Source organism: Phacochoerus africanus, chromosome 7, assembly GCF_016906955.1.
Source record: "Phacochoerus africanus isolate WHEZ1 chromosome 7, ROS_Pafr_v1, whole genome shotgun sequence".
Lineage (NCBI taxonomy): Eukaryota > Metazoa > Chordata > Mammalia > Artiodactyla > Suidae > Phacochoerus > Phacochoerus africanus.
Genome location: NC_062550.1, coordinates 28,639,140 through 28,656,427, shown reverse-complemented (window position 1 = coordinate 28,656,427; position 17,288 = coordinate 28,639,140).

Sequence of the window (17,288 nt, the reverse complement as noted above, 5' to 3'; positions counted from 1 at the left end):
AATCAGGGTAAGAACCAAGACTAGGAAGTTAGACATAGATTTTTATGGTCAAAAGTCAATAAAGCAGACACTTTGGGATGAGAAACATATCACAACTCAGACCTCTAGGTTAAACACAAAAATAAGAACGGAAAGACCAGTTATGAGGTGGAGGAGCATATTCTTTATAAGGAGCTGTCATGCTTCCCCTTGCTCTACCTGACTCACTCAGAATTTAATTTCCTCTTCTTCAGCTTACTTCCTGCACAACCCTTCACACTTTTTTTTTTTTTTAAGTTGTCACTTTCATGGAATTCCCTTTGTGTCTCAGCAGGTTAAGAACCTGACAGTGTCTTAGAGGATGCGGGTTTGATCCCTGGCTTTACTCAGTGGGTTAAGGATCCTGTATTGCCATAATCTGTAGCATTGCTCACAGATGTGGCTCAGATCTGGTGTTGCTGTGTCTGTGGCATAGACCAAGTTGCAGCTCTGATTCAACCCCTAACCTGGGAGCTTCCATATGTCACAGATAATAATAAAAATAATAAATAAATAGGGAGTTCCCATCATGGCTCACTGGTTAACAACTCCGACTAAGAACCATGAGGTTGCAGGTTCGATCCCTGGCCTTGCTCAGTGGGTTAAGGATCCATCCCTGCCATGAGCTGTGGTGTAGGTCGCAGACGCTGCTTGGATCTGGCATTGCCGTGGCTCTGGCATAGGCCGACTGCTGTAGCTCTGATTAGACCCCTAGCCTGGGAACCTCCATGTGCCACAGGTGCACCCCTAGAAAAAACAAAAATAAATAAATAAATAAATAAGTTGTCACGTTCAATATTTTACTCTTTGTTAGTTTTATTCTTTCACTTTTTTGTTTTACCAGTCGCTCTCTTAGACAAGATAGCATTTCACAAAGAAAGTATTAAAAAAATAAATTAACATTCTATTTTGGGTTGACAATCTCTTTTGAATTGCTTTCTTTGATCTCCATCAAAGAAGTTGTTGAACACTTACCAGTGAGTTCCTGTAAGTCCATAATCTCAGTTCCTTTAACTGGGACACAATTATCTTGCTCTTGATCTCTTACTTTCCGACATTTGGAACTGAACGTATTAACTAAAATAAATGAATGTGTCATTTTTCTGTCTTACTTTTCAAGACCATTGATGTGATAGATATCAGAATGGAATGCTCTTTTTCATTTTCTCCGTTATGCTGATAAAGAGGGCAGAAAGGTAAAACTGTCTCTAAATGGAATCCAATGTCTCATGAGTATTCAGGGCTTAGAGTAGCTGACATTGGCAAGGATTATGGAATGAAGAGCAGTGATGATGGGTCTATAATAAAAATGTGGTTTTATCAGAGAAGACATTCTGCTTGCCTGGCTTCCTTTATCTGACATCTAATCAAACTAGAACCAGATTATACCAGGAAAAATTGTATTTGTAGCACTGGATGCCATCCATTTCTACAGGCTGAAAAGTGGTCATGATTCCTAGTTGGCTACATCTTTTTCTTTGTAGGGTACATTATCCCACTCATAATGTACCTTCTAGAAATTAATACCATAAATAATACTTGGGTGCTCATACCACTTTTGTCCAAGGAATGATTAAGAGCTATAATTTTCCATTGACTTAAAGATTATATAAAGGTCAAGAAAATAAAACAGCTTCTCTTTGTTGAGACTTCCACTATACAAAGAGCCTAAGAAATAAACCTTATATTTCCTATATATGTTTAAGGTAATGTTTTTTTTTTGTCTTGTTGTTGTTGCTATTTCTTGGGCCGCTCCGGCGGCATATGGAGATTCCCAGGCTAGGGGTCCAGTCAGAGCTGTAGCCACCGGCCTACACCAGAGCTACAGCAACGCGGGATCCGAGCCGCGTCTGCAACCTACACCACAGCTCACGGCAACGCCGGATCGTTAACCCACTGAGCAAGGGCAGGGACCGAACCCGCAACCTCATGGTTCCTAGTCGGATTCGTTAACCACTGCGCCACGACGGGAACTCCAGGTAATGTTTTATTTTTCAAATTGATGTTAGTATAAAAAAACAAATGTACTGAGACCATATTACCCTATTTGTGCAATGATAATGGAAATAATAGAACTAATACTTTACATGTTTATATTTCTAAGTGTGTGGAAATTTTCTCATGCCTCATTTGGATCTCACAAGCCTTTGTGATATAGACAGCATTTCGATGGGAGAGAAAAATCCTAAAACTTACTGAATGCTTATGTTGTGTTAGCATATTTTGGGTATCTGCAAGATATGTTACTGTTACACCTTTAAACAATCCATCAGGGTTAATTTATAGATTAGGAAAATGAGGCTCAAAAGGATTAATTTTTTCCTGAATATATGGAGGGCAAGTGAAATTCATTCATTCGTATATCCAACTCTCTACTCACAGTTCCCCTTGGATACATTGGAGCTATCTCAAACTTTACCTGTCCCAAATTATATTCTTTATTTATCAGTATTAAATCTGCTCCTCTTCATTTCCTCCTTCTCAGTAAATGGCAACACCATCCTCCCAGTTGCTCAAGTTAAAAATATTGGAATCAGGGATTTCCTGTTGTGGCTTAGCGGTAACAACCCAACTGGTATCCATGAGGATGAGGATTCAATCCCTGGCCCCAAGTTGCTTAAGGATCCCACGTTGTCTCGAGCTGCATTGTGGGTTGAAGATGCAGCTTGATGTGGCTGTGGCTGTGGCATGGGCTGGCAATTGCAGCTCAGATTCTACTCTTAGCCAGGGAACTTCCACACGCCATGGGTGTAGCCCTGAAAAGAAAACACACGTGTGTGTGTGTGTGTGTGTATATGTACACACGTGTGTGTGTGATATACAAATCATAAATATTTCCTTATATTTCCCCACAATTCCATCTTGCTTTTTTGGCATTTTCAATTATCTCTAGGCAAGAACTACTAGGAAGACTAAATTTGCTAAGAAGGCAATTAACTAGAGTGCTCAAAATCTCTGTAGTCCATGTACCTTTGATTTTAATCCCCAATACATGGCTCCACTTGACATGGTGCTACCCATCAGCTTCTTTAAAATAGTAGCACATTTTAAAGGCTAGTAATAGAGATCAGGGTACTTTTAAATACTAATTATGTTGCATTTCAAAATGCATTTAAGTGTATACCTAGTATTAGTTTTGATAATAATGTTCTGTGGTTTTGTACTGAGGCAGTATATAAGTCCAGAAATAACTTGATAAATATTTCATTTCTATTTTTAAAATTTTGAAAAAATACATATACATATATCTCCATTATTTTTCAGACTCTTTCTTCATATAGACTATCACAGAGTATTGAATAGATTTCCCTGAGCTATATTGTAGGTCCTTATTACAGATCAGTTTTGTATATAGTAGTGTATATATGTCAATCCCAACCTCCCAATCTATCCTCCCCCCGCAGCATTTCCCCTTTGGTAGCTATAAGTTTGGTTTTGAAGTCTTTGAGTATATTTCTGTTTTGTGAAAAAGTTATTTTGTATCATTTTTATTAGATTCTACATATTTATGATCTCATGTGGTATTTGTCTTTCTTTGTCAGATTTACTCCACTTGATATGATAATCTCTCTAAGTCCATCCCTGTTGCTGCAAATGGCATTCATTATTCTGTTCTTTTTTATGGCCTAGTAATATCTATTGTATGTATGCAACACATCTTCCCTATTGAGTCCTCTGCTGATAGACATTTAGGTTGCCTCCATAACTTGGCTATTATAAGCAGTGCTACAGTAAATACTGGTGTGCGTTTCCCTTTTGAATTTTGGTTTCTATGGGTATACACCCAGGACTGGAATTGCTGGATCATGTGGTAGTTCTATATTTAGTTTTTTAAGGAACCACCACACTATCCTCCACAATGATTACACCAACCTACATTCCCATCAGCCATGTAGGAAGGTCCCCTTTCTCCATACCCTCTCCACCATTTATTGTTTGTAGACATTTTGATAATGGCCATTCCACTGGTGTGAGGTGACATCTCAACATAGTTTTGATTTGCATTTCTCTAATAATTAGTGACGTTGAGCGTTTTTTCATGTGTTTTTTGCCATCTGTATGATTCTTCGGAGAAATGTCTGCATAGATCTTCTGCCCATTTTTTGTTTGGGTTGTTTGTGTTTTTGATATAAAGCTGTATGAGATGTTTGTATATTTTGAAGATTAATCCCTTATTGGTTGCTTCATTTGCAAAGGTTTTTCTCCCATTCTGTGGGTTGTCATTTTTTTATGGTTTCCTTTGCTGTGGATAAGATTTTAAGCTTAATTAGGTCCAATGTGTTTATTTTTGTTTTTGTTTTCATTGCTTTGGGAGGTGGAGCCAAAAAGATATTGCTGCGATTTATGTCAAAGAATGTTCTGCATATGTCTTCTTCTAAGAGTTTTATAGTATCCAGCCTTACATTTAGGCTGTTGATCCATTTTGAGTTTATCTTTGTAAATGGTGTAAGAGAATGTTCTAATTTCATTCATTTACACATAACTGTCCAGTTTTCCTAGCACCACTTATTAAACAGGTTGTCTTTTCTCCATTATACATGCTGCCTCCTTTGCTGTGGATTAATTGACAGTAGGTGCATGGGTTTATTTCTATGCTGTTCCACTGATCTATATCTCTGTTTTTGTGCCAGTACCATCCTGTTTTTTTGTTTTTGCTTTGTTATGTTTTCTTTTTTGGTCACCCCTCAGCATATGGAGTTTTCAGGCCTCAGATCAGATCTGAGCCACGGTTGCAACCTATGCTGCAGCTGCCACAAGTCCAGATCCTTTAATCCACTGTGTCAGTCAGGGTATCAAACCTGCGTCCTAGTGCTGCAGAGATGCTGCTGATCCCGTTGCACCACAGCAGAACTCCAATACTGTACGGTGTTGGTGACTATGGCTTTGTAGTAAAGTCTGAAGTCAGGGAGCCTGGATTTCGCCAGCTCTGTTTTTCTTTCTCAGGACTGCTTTGGCTCTTTTGGGTCTTGTGTGTTTCCAAACAAATTAGAATTTTGTTGTTGTTGTTCTAGTTCTGTGAAAAATCCATTGAGAAGTACTGTCATTGTTTGCAGACAACATGATACTATACATAGAAAATCTTGAAGATGCTACCAGAAAACACTAGAGCTTAGCAATGAATTAGGTTAAGTTGCAGGATATGAAATTAATACACCGAAATCTCTTGCATTCCTATACACCGACAGCAAAAGATCAGGAAGAGAAATGGAAACAATCCTATTTACCATCGCATCAAAGAGAATAAAATACCAAGGCACAAACCTAATGAAGAGGTAAAATACCTGTACTCTGGAAACTATAAGACACGGATGAAGAAAACTGAAGATGGCACACACAGATGGAAAGAAATATCACGCTCTTGGATTGGAAGAATCAACATGTCAAAATGGCTATACTGGAGTTCCTGTCGTGGCTCAGTGGTTGACGAATCTGACTAGGAACCATGAGGTTGCGGGTTTGATCCCTGCCCTTGCTCAGTGGGTTAACGATCCGGCGTTGCCGTGAGCTGTGGTGTAAGTTGCAGACGCGGTTCAGATCCCACGTTGCTGTGGCTCTGGTGTAGGCCGGCGGCTACAGCTCTGATAAGACCCCTAGCCTGGGAACCTCCATGTGCCGTGGGAGTGGCCCTAAAAATGGCAAAAAGACAGAAAAAAATTTTTTAAAAAAATGGCTGTACTACCCAAGGCAGTCTACAGATTCAGTGCAATCCCTATCAAGTGACCAAAAATTTCATTCCTTGAAGTTCATTTGCAGCTCAGATTCATAGAGTATTTACATTTAGAGACGGATAGGTGAAAACACCGTATACAAAAATCCCTATATTTAAGTGACCAGTTGAAAGTATTTAGAAAAACAGACTCAATCACTGTTTTTACTGTAAGGGACTGAGGACATTGGGTCGATGATAATATTGATTCATTGAGTTCTGATTATACTTCTGATTTCAAGGTGGAAGTTCCTAGAGGATGGAACTTTCTCTATAGTGAGTTAAGCAAGAAACACAGGGGAGAAGATACTACATGCAATTAATGAAATATATGATAGAAATATGGTTGAACATAAAATGCAGATGTGATTTCACATTTAGGTGGACTTTTATCCCTGTACAATATACCTATCCATTTTATTTCTTTTTCTTTTTTTTTTTAATTTCTTTTTTGAAACAAGGGCTTAACACATCTCTGCTGGTGATTTTCACATGTAAGCACAAATCATAGAGAATCTTGGGCTCCAAAATTATCTTCTTTGTTATTTTTAAAAATTTCTTTTGGCCTTATATTTTAGACCTTGAGAAATGATATCATGATGGTTCAAGGGAGATTCTAGAAACCAATTACTTAGCTTCAGATCCCAGCTCTGCTGCTCATTTTATGACTTTTAACAAGTTTTTTAACCTCTCTGTGATTTGGCTTCCTTATCTGTAAAATAGAGATTATAATTTTCTTTCTCTGGGAACTTATCAGAATTAAATAAATTAGAAGAATTAAATATTGCAAGAAGAATACCGGATACGCAGAAAATACTTAGCATGTGTGAAGTGTATTTTTCACTATGGTCTTTGAGCATATGTTTTTGGACTATTCTAAGCACTTTACCTAAATTTTCTTGGTGTGATTGAAGCAATTCTAGTACATGATAACAGGAAATCAGCACTAGACTCAACTTAGAAATATAAAATAAACACACACAAAGATAAAATTGATGAAAATACTCTGGTAAACTTTTGCTTAATAATTGATGCTGTAATAGTCTCATGGGCACACCTGCTTCTGTAATATGTTTAGAGAATAAAACTATATAAGATCTTTGAATTGCAATTTCCACTATTTCAAATTGCAAATTACTCCATCTCTGACACTTGTCACATTCTATGTGTTATATCTTATTAGGTGATTATCATACACTGCCAAGTAGGAAGGAAAAATATTCAATTATTTTTTTTCTCAAAGGATTATAACAAAGTAAATCTTTGCCATTTGCAGAGAAAAATATGTATCTTGCTAGAATGCAAGGAGGACAGGGGGACTAACAAACTCTGGCCATTCAATCTGATATTAAAAATGAATCCTAGAAAAAAGTCAGATAATATGAGTTTAAAGAATTTTTTAAAAACTTAGTCAAACTTTCACAAGTTTGATGGTAGATTTCTTTTTTTCTCTTTGTGATATCAGGAATTATGATAATAATTTACATTTGTTTTTGAAAACTAATGCTGGTCCAGGCATAGTGCTAACAACTTTACATTAATTTTCTTTTTTAATCCTCAGTATAACAATGTTAATGGTAGTGTTGATATCCCTCACAGAATTAGTGAGAAAACCAAAGCTCAGAGAGGCTAAAAAAATTGGCCAAGATCACCTCGCTATCAAGTAGTTAATGACAAGCAGACAGGGTTAAATTCTCAGTGGTCTGTGTCTAAGGTCCTTGTTCTTAAACTTTATGCTGTGTCTCCTCTTGCAATAGTTAAACTGCACCTTTTTAACATATAATTATTTTTCTTCTAATATTCTGGAAAGTTTTGATTTAAGTACAGAAATTTCATGTCTTCAGATCAGAGAATCTGATCCCAGACTAACTGAATTCAACTCCTAGTTTTGCTACGGAATGGGGTTTTGATCTTTGAGTCAGTTCATTTAAAGTTTATGGACTTTAGGAGTTCCCATCATGGCTCAGTGGTTAACAAATCTCACCAGGAACCATGAGGTTGCGAGTTCGATCCCTGGCCTCTCTCAGTGGGTTGGGGATCCGGCATTACCGTGAGCTGTGGTGTGGGTCGCAAACACGGCTCAGATCCCACATTGCTGTGGCTCTGTTGTAGGCCAGCAGGAACAGCTCCAATTGGACCCCTAGCCTGGGAACCTCCATATGCCACAGGAGCGGCCCTACAAAAGGCAAAAAGACAAAAAGACAAAAAGACAAAAAAAAAAGTTTATGGACTTTGGAGTTCCTGTCGTGGCTCAGTGGTTAACGAACCTGACTAGTCCATGAGGACGTGAGTTTGATCCCTGACCTTGCTCAGTGGATTAAGGATCCGTAGTTGCTGTGAGCTGTGGTGTAGGTCGCAGACACGGCTCGGATCCCACGTTATGGTGGCTCTGGCATAGGCTGGTGGCTACAGCTCTGATTGGACCCCTAGCCTGGGAACCTCCATATGCCGTGGGTGTAGGCCTAAAATGACAAAAGCCAAAAAATAAAATAAAATAAAAATAAAGTTTATGGACTTCAATTTGCTCATCTGTAAAATGGATTTAATGATGTCTCATACATTCTTGTAAATTTTAAATAAGTTAATACTATGTAAATCATGTAGGCAAGTGCATGGAAAAAAGAACAATTCAATTAGTGGTAGCTATTATTATTATTAGCCAAAAGCAAGAGCTTGGGCTCAGAATGTTTATTCTATTAATTAAAATTAAGTTGGGCTGTGAGTAGCAGAAAACTCGAAAGGACTGTGACTTTAAGAGAGAAAAGTTTAGTTTTATTTCATGTAAATGTTTGGAAATAATCATTTCAGGAATGGTGTATCTTCTGTGTCAGCAATCCAGCTTATCTTGCCTTGGCATTCTTCGAAATATGGTGTCCATATCTCCACTCAACTCATGTTCAACTTTGGCTTGGCCATATCCAGTCATATGCATCTGCATTCAAGTCAGCAGAGAAAAGGAGAGGCTACAAAAGGAGAGATAAAAGATATAGACTATCTATCTTAAGAGATAGTTATAGACTATCTCTTAAAGAAATTTCCTAGAAGCTGACTTGATCTGACATCCTTTTGGTCAGAACTTGATAGCAAGGAACAACTAACAGCAAGGAAAGCTAAAAAACGTAGTCTTAATTACAGGCATGCAAGAAGGGACACGCATCTGAGCGGGGTGAGTGGGGTGTTGGTTTTTCTTAAGGAGCTAAAAAATGAAGAGGGAACTTGAACTTTATTCCTTAGCTGGCTGGAAACTTCTTTTTCCTGATAAACCACTTTTCATAACAATAGATTTCTTTTGAAATATTATATTTCATCTTTACCCCTTTTACATTTTTGATAATATCCTCTGTCCTAGTTTCATATTTTCTCTTGTTATTTTCTCTCTGAATTTGTTTAAAGTAGAAAACCAAAAAGCAAGAGTTCTCAATGTGAGGAGAGCAGTGCAGCAAGATGAGAGTACTGTGTCTGGGATAATGCATAATGAAGAAACATAAATTTCTCTATTCTTAAAATCCCTTGTTCTCAAAAGTAGATTCATTTGGTGAAAAAAAAAAACCATATTTTTGCTACATGCGAATATTTTTTGGAGAAATACAGGAAATAAATTAATGTCTTGCAATAACCACTGCATGTCCTACTGAAGTACTTGGCTGGTTCACCAAAATAATGGACAAAGTATTGACTTTTTAAGCTAACATTTCTTGATCCATTTAAAAGATCAAACTTTAATTTCTGATAAATAAAACTGTGTAAATTGTGTAGTCCACAGGCAATCTCTAAAAATTATACTTCTTTTACATTTTAGACTTGATATTGGTCTATATATTGGGAAAGTATGGAAAGCAGAGGAAGAAGAGTAAATTCACAGTGGAGAAACCTGACAACAACTATCCTTTATAAAGATATAGGTGCCATATAGGTGCCATTTATCCTTTTGCAATATGACCAGCTTTAAACTTGAGCAACTCTGTAGAAGGTAGTCTGTAGAATGACATTTTTATAAATAAGGATATAGGTTGTGCAAGTAATGCAAAAGCCATAAAAACAGATTAGTTTAGGGGAAGACAGGCAGCTATCTATGCAATGCTTCTGCTGCTCATCCAGAGATAACCATAGAAGTTAAAGGGAGGAAATCCAGAATCCTTTGTGCCCTTAGTCATGATAGTTGAAAAGCCATCTAAAAGTCACCCGAGATAATGTGCAGGTTTCTTTTGGTAGGAAGGTCTCCTGAAAAGTAACTTTTTTTTTTTTTTATTTTTTTTTTTTAGGACCACAGGTACCACATATGGAAGTTCCCAGGCTAAGGGTCGAATAAGAGCTACCGCTGCCAGCATATGTCACAGCCACAGCAACATTGGATCCTTGCCACATCTGTGACCTACACCACGGCTCACAGCCACGCCAGATGCTTAACCCGCAGGGCAGGGCAAGGAACAAACCTTCATCCTTATGGAAACTAGTCGGTTTGTTTCCACTGAGCCACAATGGGAACTCCTGAAGACCCTTTTTAAAGTCAAAACATTTGCAAATTTCCATGCCAAAATAATTTGATAAACATTAATCATCACAGTATTTGACCATAATCTACATTTAGATAATGCCCTTAAATATATTTGTAATTTATTAATCCGAAAGGCATCTGCTTACACTTTAAAGATTATAATACAGATATATGCAAGACATAACATTCCTTCAATCAAGGCAAAGAAATTGCTGTATATATGGGTTTTTGCATGTACCCCTTGCAGCAACACTAAGATCTCTATTAGTACATGTCCCTCTGCTCTGGAACCAATTATTTAAACTGTATCTTTGGAGTAATTACAAATATAAAGTCCCAGGTATGACTGTATTATTCTGAACAATGTCATACTCACTATTTAAGTGAAAATGACTTGAGATCATACCTTTGCTTTCCCACTATTGTTGTTTGCATTCACTGATACCAAGAACTTATCCTGGCATCATCTTTCTAGTATCTTTGCTAAATATATATATGAGATATATATATATATATACCTCAATAAGGTATTATACTTAATGTTGATGACTCTAAAGGCATATATATATGACATGGAGTTCCTGTTGTGGCTCAGCAGGTTAAGAATCCGATTAGTATCCATGAGGGTTCAGGTTCAATCCCTGGGCCTGCTCAGTGGGTTAAGGATCTGGCATTGCCCTGAACTGTGGTGTAGGTCACAAACGTGGCTCAGATCTGGTGGTGCTGTGGCTGTAGAGAAGGCCAGCAGCTTCACCTCGGATGGGACCCCTAGCCTGGACACAGCCCAATTGTTAGCCTTTGAAATATTCTGCATTAAAAAAAGACCCAGGAAGATCAAAGCAGCAGGGAATTCCATTATGTGTTACAGATGAAGCAAATTAAGTATTGATACAAGGTATACATACACAATGTAAGAGAGTAAATAAACTCTGCAGCTTTAGTCACTGTTGAATGCAGATTAGGATTTGTGACAGATACTGATGGTCATGGCTGTCTATGCTATGCCTAGCTTTTAAAACCGGACATCTATATATGGTCCATATTGCTTGTCAATCCTTCTAGAGGGCCATATACTATAAACTCAGAGCCTGGCTGCTGAGGCTTATGAAGTATCTGTAACAGCACTACCCAACCACGAATAAGGACTACTTGGCACATAAAAATATACAAAATATACAAATTGTGCCTGCCCAGGAAGAATTTACAATTTTCTTAATCTATGAAACAGTTAAGAAATCGAATTTTAAAATTAATTACATTTTGATTGTACCTTTGAGATTATCACCTTTGTTTTCTCTGCCAACTCCACCCCAAAAAAAGATTGTTAATGGAAATGAGGTGATCTGGAGTGAAATTTGACAAGAGAAGATATATCTGTCTTGAGGATGGAGCTTGGCAAAGTAAAATGTCAGTTTGGAGGTAGGTCTTGCAGAATATGAGCAGAGCAGTCCAGGGTGCACATGTTGCTCCTTGTGCCACATAGTGTGGCAGATTCATAGCAAGGAGACTTCCTCTGGTTTCATGTAGACTCATAACATGTTCTCTAGCCCGTGCCTGGAACCCTATTATCTGTGGAAGGCAAAGCAGGCCAGGGTGGGAAGGAGAATCATTTCAGACACCAGTTACCATAACACTGAATCTTTTCTCAGTGGATTTTCCAACAGGCTGGACTCTTCAGGTATCCTGTCCTGGGGTAGTCAGACAAGGAGAGCCACCTCAGTCATTTGGTCCCAAAAGGAAGGTGACAGGTGTGAGACATTCAGAAATTACTTTCCTGGAGTTCCCTTGTGGCACCATAGATTAAGGATCTGGCATCATTCCAGTGGCTCAGGTTCCTGCTGTGGCGCAAGTGCGATGGCTGGCCCAGGAACTTCCACATGCCTTGGGCACAGACCAAAGAAAAGATATATCTAGTCACTTGTGATGGAGCATGGGGGAGGATGATGTGAGAAAAATAATGTATGACTGGGTTACTTTGCTGTGCATCAGGAATTGACAGAACATTGTAAATCAACTGTAATAGAAAAAATAAAAATCTTTAAAAAAAAAAAAAAAGAAGTTACCTTCCTTTTTCAGCCAAAGGAAAGAAAAAATAAAATAAAAGCATAGGTTAGCTGTTATATTATTAAGTTGTACCTTGAATTTGACCCTAAGCAAATACTAGTACTTCAGCTGGAAAGCATCATGAGAGGACAAAGAAGACAGAGTTAATTCCAGGTGAAAAAGTCTATGAAGATACCAGTAGAGAAAGAAGCAGGGTAGGAGTTCAGTCCTGCAGCCTTGTAAAACAATCATTCTTCTCAGTCATTTTCCTTGGACCCGTGCCTTGCCAAATGGACATTCCCGCCTAAATAAGCCACAGGATTTATCCTCTAGGATAAATCATAGCACACTGCATTTGACTTGTAATTGAATACTTACCAACCATCCTCTCCGTTACACTGAGTATCCCTGACTCTTAGCAATCTCTGTATCCTCAGTGCCAAAGATTCTGTCTAATTCTTAGAAAGTTCTCAGTAAGTATTTGTGGGATATACAAAATATTAAATTGGTGGAAAGGTAGTTAAAAAAATCCTGCTTTCTCATTTCTCAGACACATTTTTAATCCAATTTGATACCAAAATTTATTTTTACTCATTAAGGTTGTGAGCAGAGACATTCTGGCATTCCAGCATATTTGAATTAAAAAATGCAAATATCTTGTTCTCCAATTGCAGAGACCACTAATGCCTGCCGAGGCTTGTACACTACAATGAATGGGTTTTTCAATTTGCATAATAAAATTGCAAAACTAATAGTTCTTATTTCTGCCACCTTTCCTCAAGTCTTTCAAGTTAAAGAGTTTGCAAAAAAAAAAAAAGTTGTCTTTTCTACACTTTAAGGTAACACTTGGAAATCTGATTTGTCAGGAACCTATAAAAGTCATAAGACTAGAAGTATACAAACACAGCAGTATCTTTTTTGTTTAATCTATAGATTAATAGGCATTTTTCAAATTAGAAGCTTTAAATGAATTGTGCATTTCCAAATGTTAGCTGTATATGCAGTCTCTCCTTAATTGTCAGTGACTATTCCACTCTCCATATAATGAGTACTAGTTTGCATGGATCCATCCCACCTAACTGTTACATGGCGACAGCTTACTTATGCTCCCCTGTGCTCCCATTTCTCCACAATGACATCTCTCAGGGTTTCAAATTTCCTTGATTCTACATTCCATTCATTCTTCTACCCAAGTAGGCATGGTATCATTTTACCAAGGCAGAGAAGCTAAACTGGGATGGTAAATATTCAGAAAACTTAGACTTGAGTAATAATACTAAAATGTTTTTCTTATAATTCTGTTTTACTAGTAAAAGGTGGAGAGATTAATCTTTAACAATCAATATTAATGACTCTTTAATTAATATTAGTATATGAACAATGCAGTCTACCTAGGCTAAAATTATGACAATAATAAGTATGTATAATAAGGGATCATTTACTTCCCTATATTATGAACATTAAAATACTCATACTTCAAAGTATTCTGTAAAGTACATTAGGAAATGTAGTCCTTGGAAAAAACGTGTTAGCATTTCTTCTTCTAACTTATAGATGAGACCTGTGAATCCAGTTGAAATGTTTTCATAATGACATATTTTAAATACCCCTTGTCTTCTCTCTTTTGTGTATTAAGTAATGTTGCTTGTCATTCAGGCAGCATCCAAAAATTGTTCACCTTCTTGATGTCACATAAGTCACCAAGGAGTGCTTTATCATACTCCAAAGAGATAAGCAGAAGCACAATTACTATACATAACAGGTCTTGTACAGGAAGGCACTAATTGTTATGTAAAGTTTCCATCTCTTCGCTGACATAACAATGTCCTAAACAGTTGTGGAATATAGCGCATTACTATTTGAAGGTATTTACCCTAGAATTTTATTTCACCACATAACAGTAAAAAAAAAAAAAAATCATTTGTCACTGCAAATTTGATTGCATGTGTACTTTCTTTCACTAATAATTCATCTCAAAAGTCCATTGCTTAAGGTTGCAATAATGGGGGAAAAACTTAGGAATTAAATGAAAAAGCATTCTACTTGATAGTATTATCAGCTGTAGATATTGCTTTGGAGCTTTTTTTTTGGGGTCTTTTAAAAGCCACACGTGCAGCATATGGAGGTTCCCAGGCTAGGGGTCTAATCGGAGCTGTTACTGCCCGCCTACACCAGAGCCACAGCAATACCAGATCCTAGCCGTGTCTTCGACATACACTACAGCTCACAGCAACGCTGGATCCTTAACCCACCGAGCGAGACCAGGGATCAAACCCACCACTTCATAGTTCCTGGTTGGATTCTTTAACCACTGATCCACAATGGGAACTCCGGGAGCTTTCTTAATACTAAACACTGGATGATGCAAAAACATTTCCAGGTTAGGAATCAGTTTCAAAATACTGCCAAATACTGTATTTACTTGAACCAAAAATTTTTTTAATTGATGTATAGTTTATTTACAATGTTATGTTAATGCCTTCTATACAGCAAAATGATTCAGTTATACACACACACATATATAAATACACACACACATTCTTTTTCATATTCTTTTCCATTATAGGTTGAACCAAGTGTTAAACACTAAAGTGATAGCATTCAAAAGAACTAGGACACCACTTTTTGGCAAAAAGAAAAAGAAGCATAGAATTGAATGCTACATTGCATTAGTTCTCATTCTTTGTAATCATCAATTGATCTTTTGCAAAAACTATTAAATTAAGAACAGAAAAGAATATCAAACATTCTTAGGAACAATAGTGACACATTCAGTAAATAATGTTGCATTTGATGGTTTTTCTGATTAGATATATTCACAGAAAGAGTGGCCTGAACTCACTTACTGTCAGTGGGCTGTATGATGCAGGAGCTGTCATATGTTGCATAGTTAACATTTTTCAAATTCATGGGCCTCTAATAACATTGTAACCTTCAGACAACATTTAAAATAAATCCCACTTTTTCCTGCTGGACACAATTTGTCATTTTCTAGAAAGTGTATAGTCACTCAAAAAGGATTTATTAGAAGGGTTCAGTTGAAATACAGATGTTGTAGACTTGGGGAAAAAAATAATAAGTTTCAAATAATATAATAATAATATCCCTTGGGTCAGGCATTTCCTGTCAGTTAATTAATAGGGTTAGCAAACCCCAAGGCAAAGCTTACTCCTTAAACAGCATTATGTATGGATGATAAGGGTTTTCATATTGACATTTTCTGTGGTTTCCCACTAGTCTTCTTTTTAAAGCCATGGTTCCTATTGATCCACATTGCTATGTTCCCTTTTAGATATTCTTCTCAAGAAATATGCTTTCATAGATTTGTGAATGTGTGCACAGAGAAAAACATGACCTCAGGAAAATACCATGGGACAACAGTACTAAGTCTTCTGCAAGATGTCTGCTGTTCTCTGGAGAATGAGTGTTGACTAGAGAAGGGAGGGAATGATGCAGTAAGTCTGCATTTCTCAACCAAAAATAAAAAAGAATATGTTTCACAAGTAATGGCATTTTTACACCTTCGTGTATTAGTTCTTAAAAAGAATTTGGGGTTAATTGAATGTGGGGCTCTGGCCCTCATGCCAGCTGTTCTCATTATCATATTTTCATATGTGTAGTGAAGCTACATTATAATCAAGCTTTTTCCAAATATTACGAAGAGTTACAGTCAAGCTTTTTCCAAGTATTTGGAGAAATTTACCATGGAGGATAATGTATTGGTAACAAAATCTGGAGGCTACTAAACAGGCTGGTGATCTAGTATAGTTTAAAAATTGTTCTAAACTCCTCATATTCTAAAATATGAGAATTATATTTGAAAAGGGAATGTTGTAGGTTATTCTAGCTCAGAGTCTCATTTTCAGAAGACAAGTTGAGTTTCAGAGTGACTGACTTGCTTAAGGTCAGAAATGAAAAAAAAGCACCCATAGAAATTCAAAGATATCAGTCAGTAGAGGGATTGTGCATTATTGTTAAAAGTTCAGATAACTTTTTTAGACTCAAAGATAGGATCAGGTTGGAAGGGAGGTACTTGTTACCTAAGACGTTACTCTTTTATTATTATTATTATTATTTTTAGTAGTTATTTCCCCAATATGATTTTTTTTTGTACTGTACAGCATGGACACCCAGTTACACATACATGTACACATTCTATTTTCACACATTATCATGCTCCATCATAAGTGACTAGACATAATTCGCAGTGCTACACAGCAGGATCTCATTGCTAATCCATTCCAAAGGCAATAGTTTGTACCTCTTAACCCCAAGCTCCAAACCAACTCACTCCCTCCACCTCGGCAACCACAAGTCTATTCTGCAAGTCCTTGATTTTCTTTTCTGTGGAAAGGTTCATTTGTGCCTTATGTTAGATTCTAGATATAAGTGATATCATATGGTATTTGTCTTTCTCTTTCTGACTTAATTCACTCAGTATGAGAATTTCTAGTTCCATCCATGTTGCTGCAAATGTCATTCTTTTTTATGACTGAGTGGTAGTATTCCATCGTGTATATATACACCACATCTTCTTAATCTAGTCGTCTGTCGATGGACATTTGGGTTGTTTCCATGTCTTGGCTATTGTGAATAGTGCTGCAATGAACATGTGGGTGCATGTGTCTTTTTTTAAGGAATCTCTTGTCCGGATATATGCCCAAGAGTAGGATTGCTGGATCATATGGTAGTTCTATGTATAGATTTCTAAGGTACCTCCATACTGATCTCCGTCCTGGTTGTACCAGCTTACATTCCCACCAACAGTGAAGGAGGGTTCCCTTTTCTCTACACCCCCTCCAGCATTTGTTATTTGTGGACTTATTAATGATGGCCATTCTGACTGGTGTGAGGTGGTATCTCATGGTAGTTTTGATTTGCATTTCTCTAATAATCAGTGATGTTGAGCATTTTTTCATGTGCTTGTTGGCCATCTGTACATCTTCCTTGGAAAGATGTCTGTTGAGGTCTTTTGCCCATTTTTCCATTGGGTTGTTGGCTTTTTTTTGTTGTTGAGTTGTATAA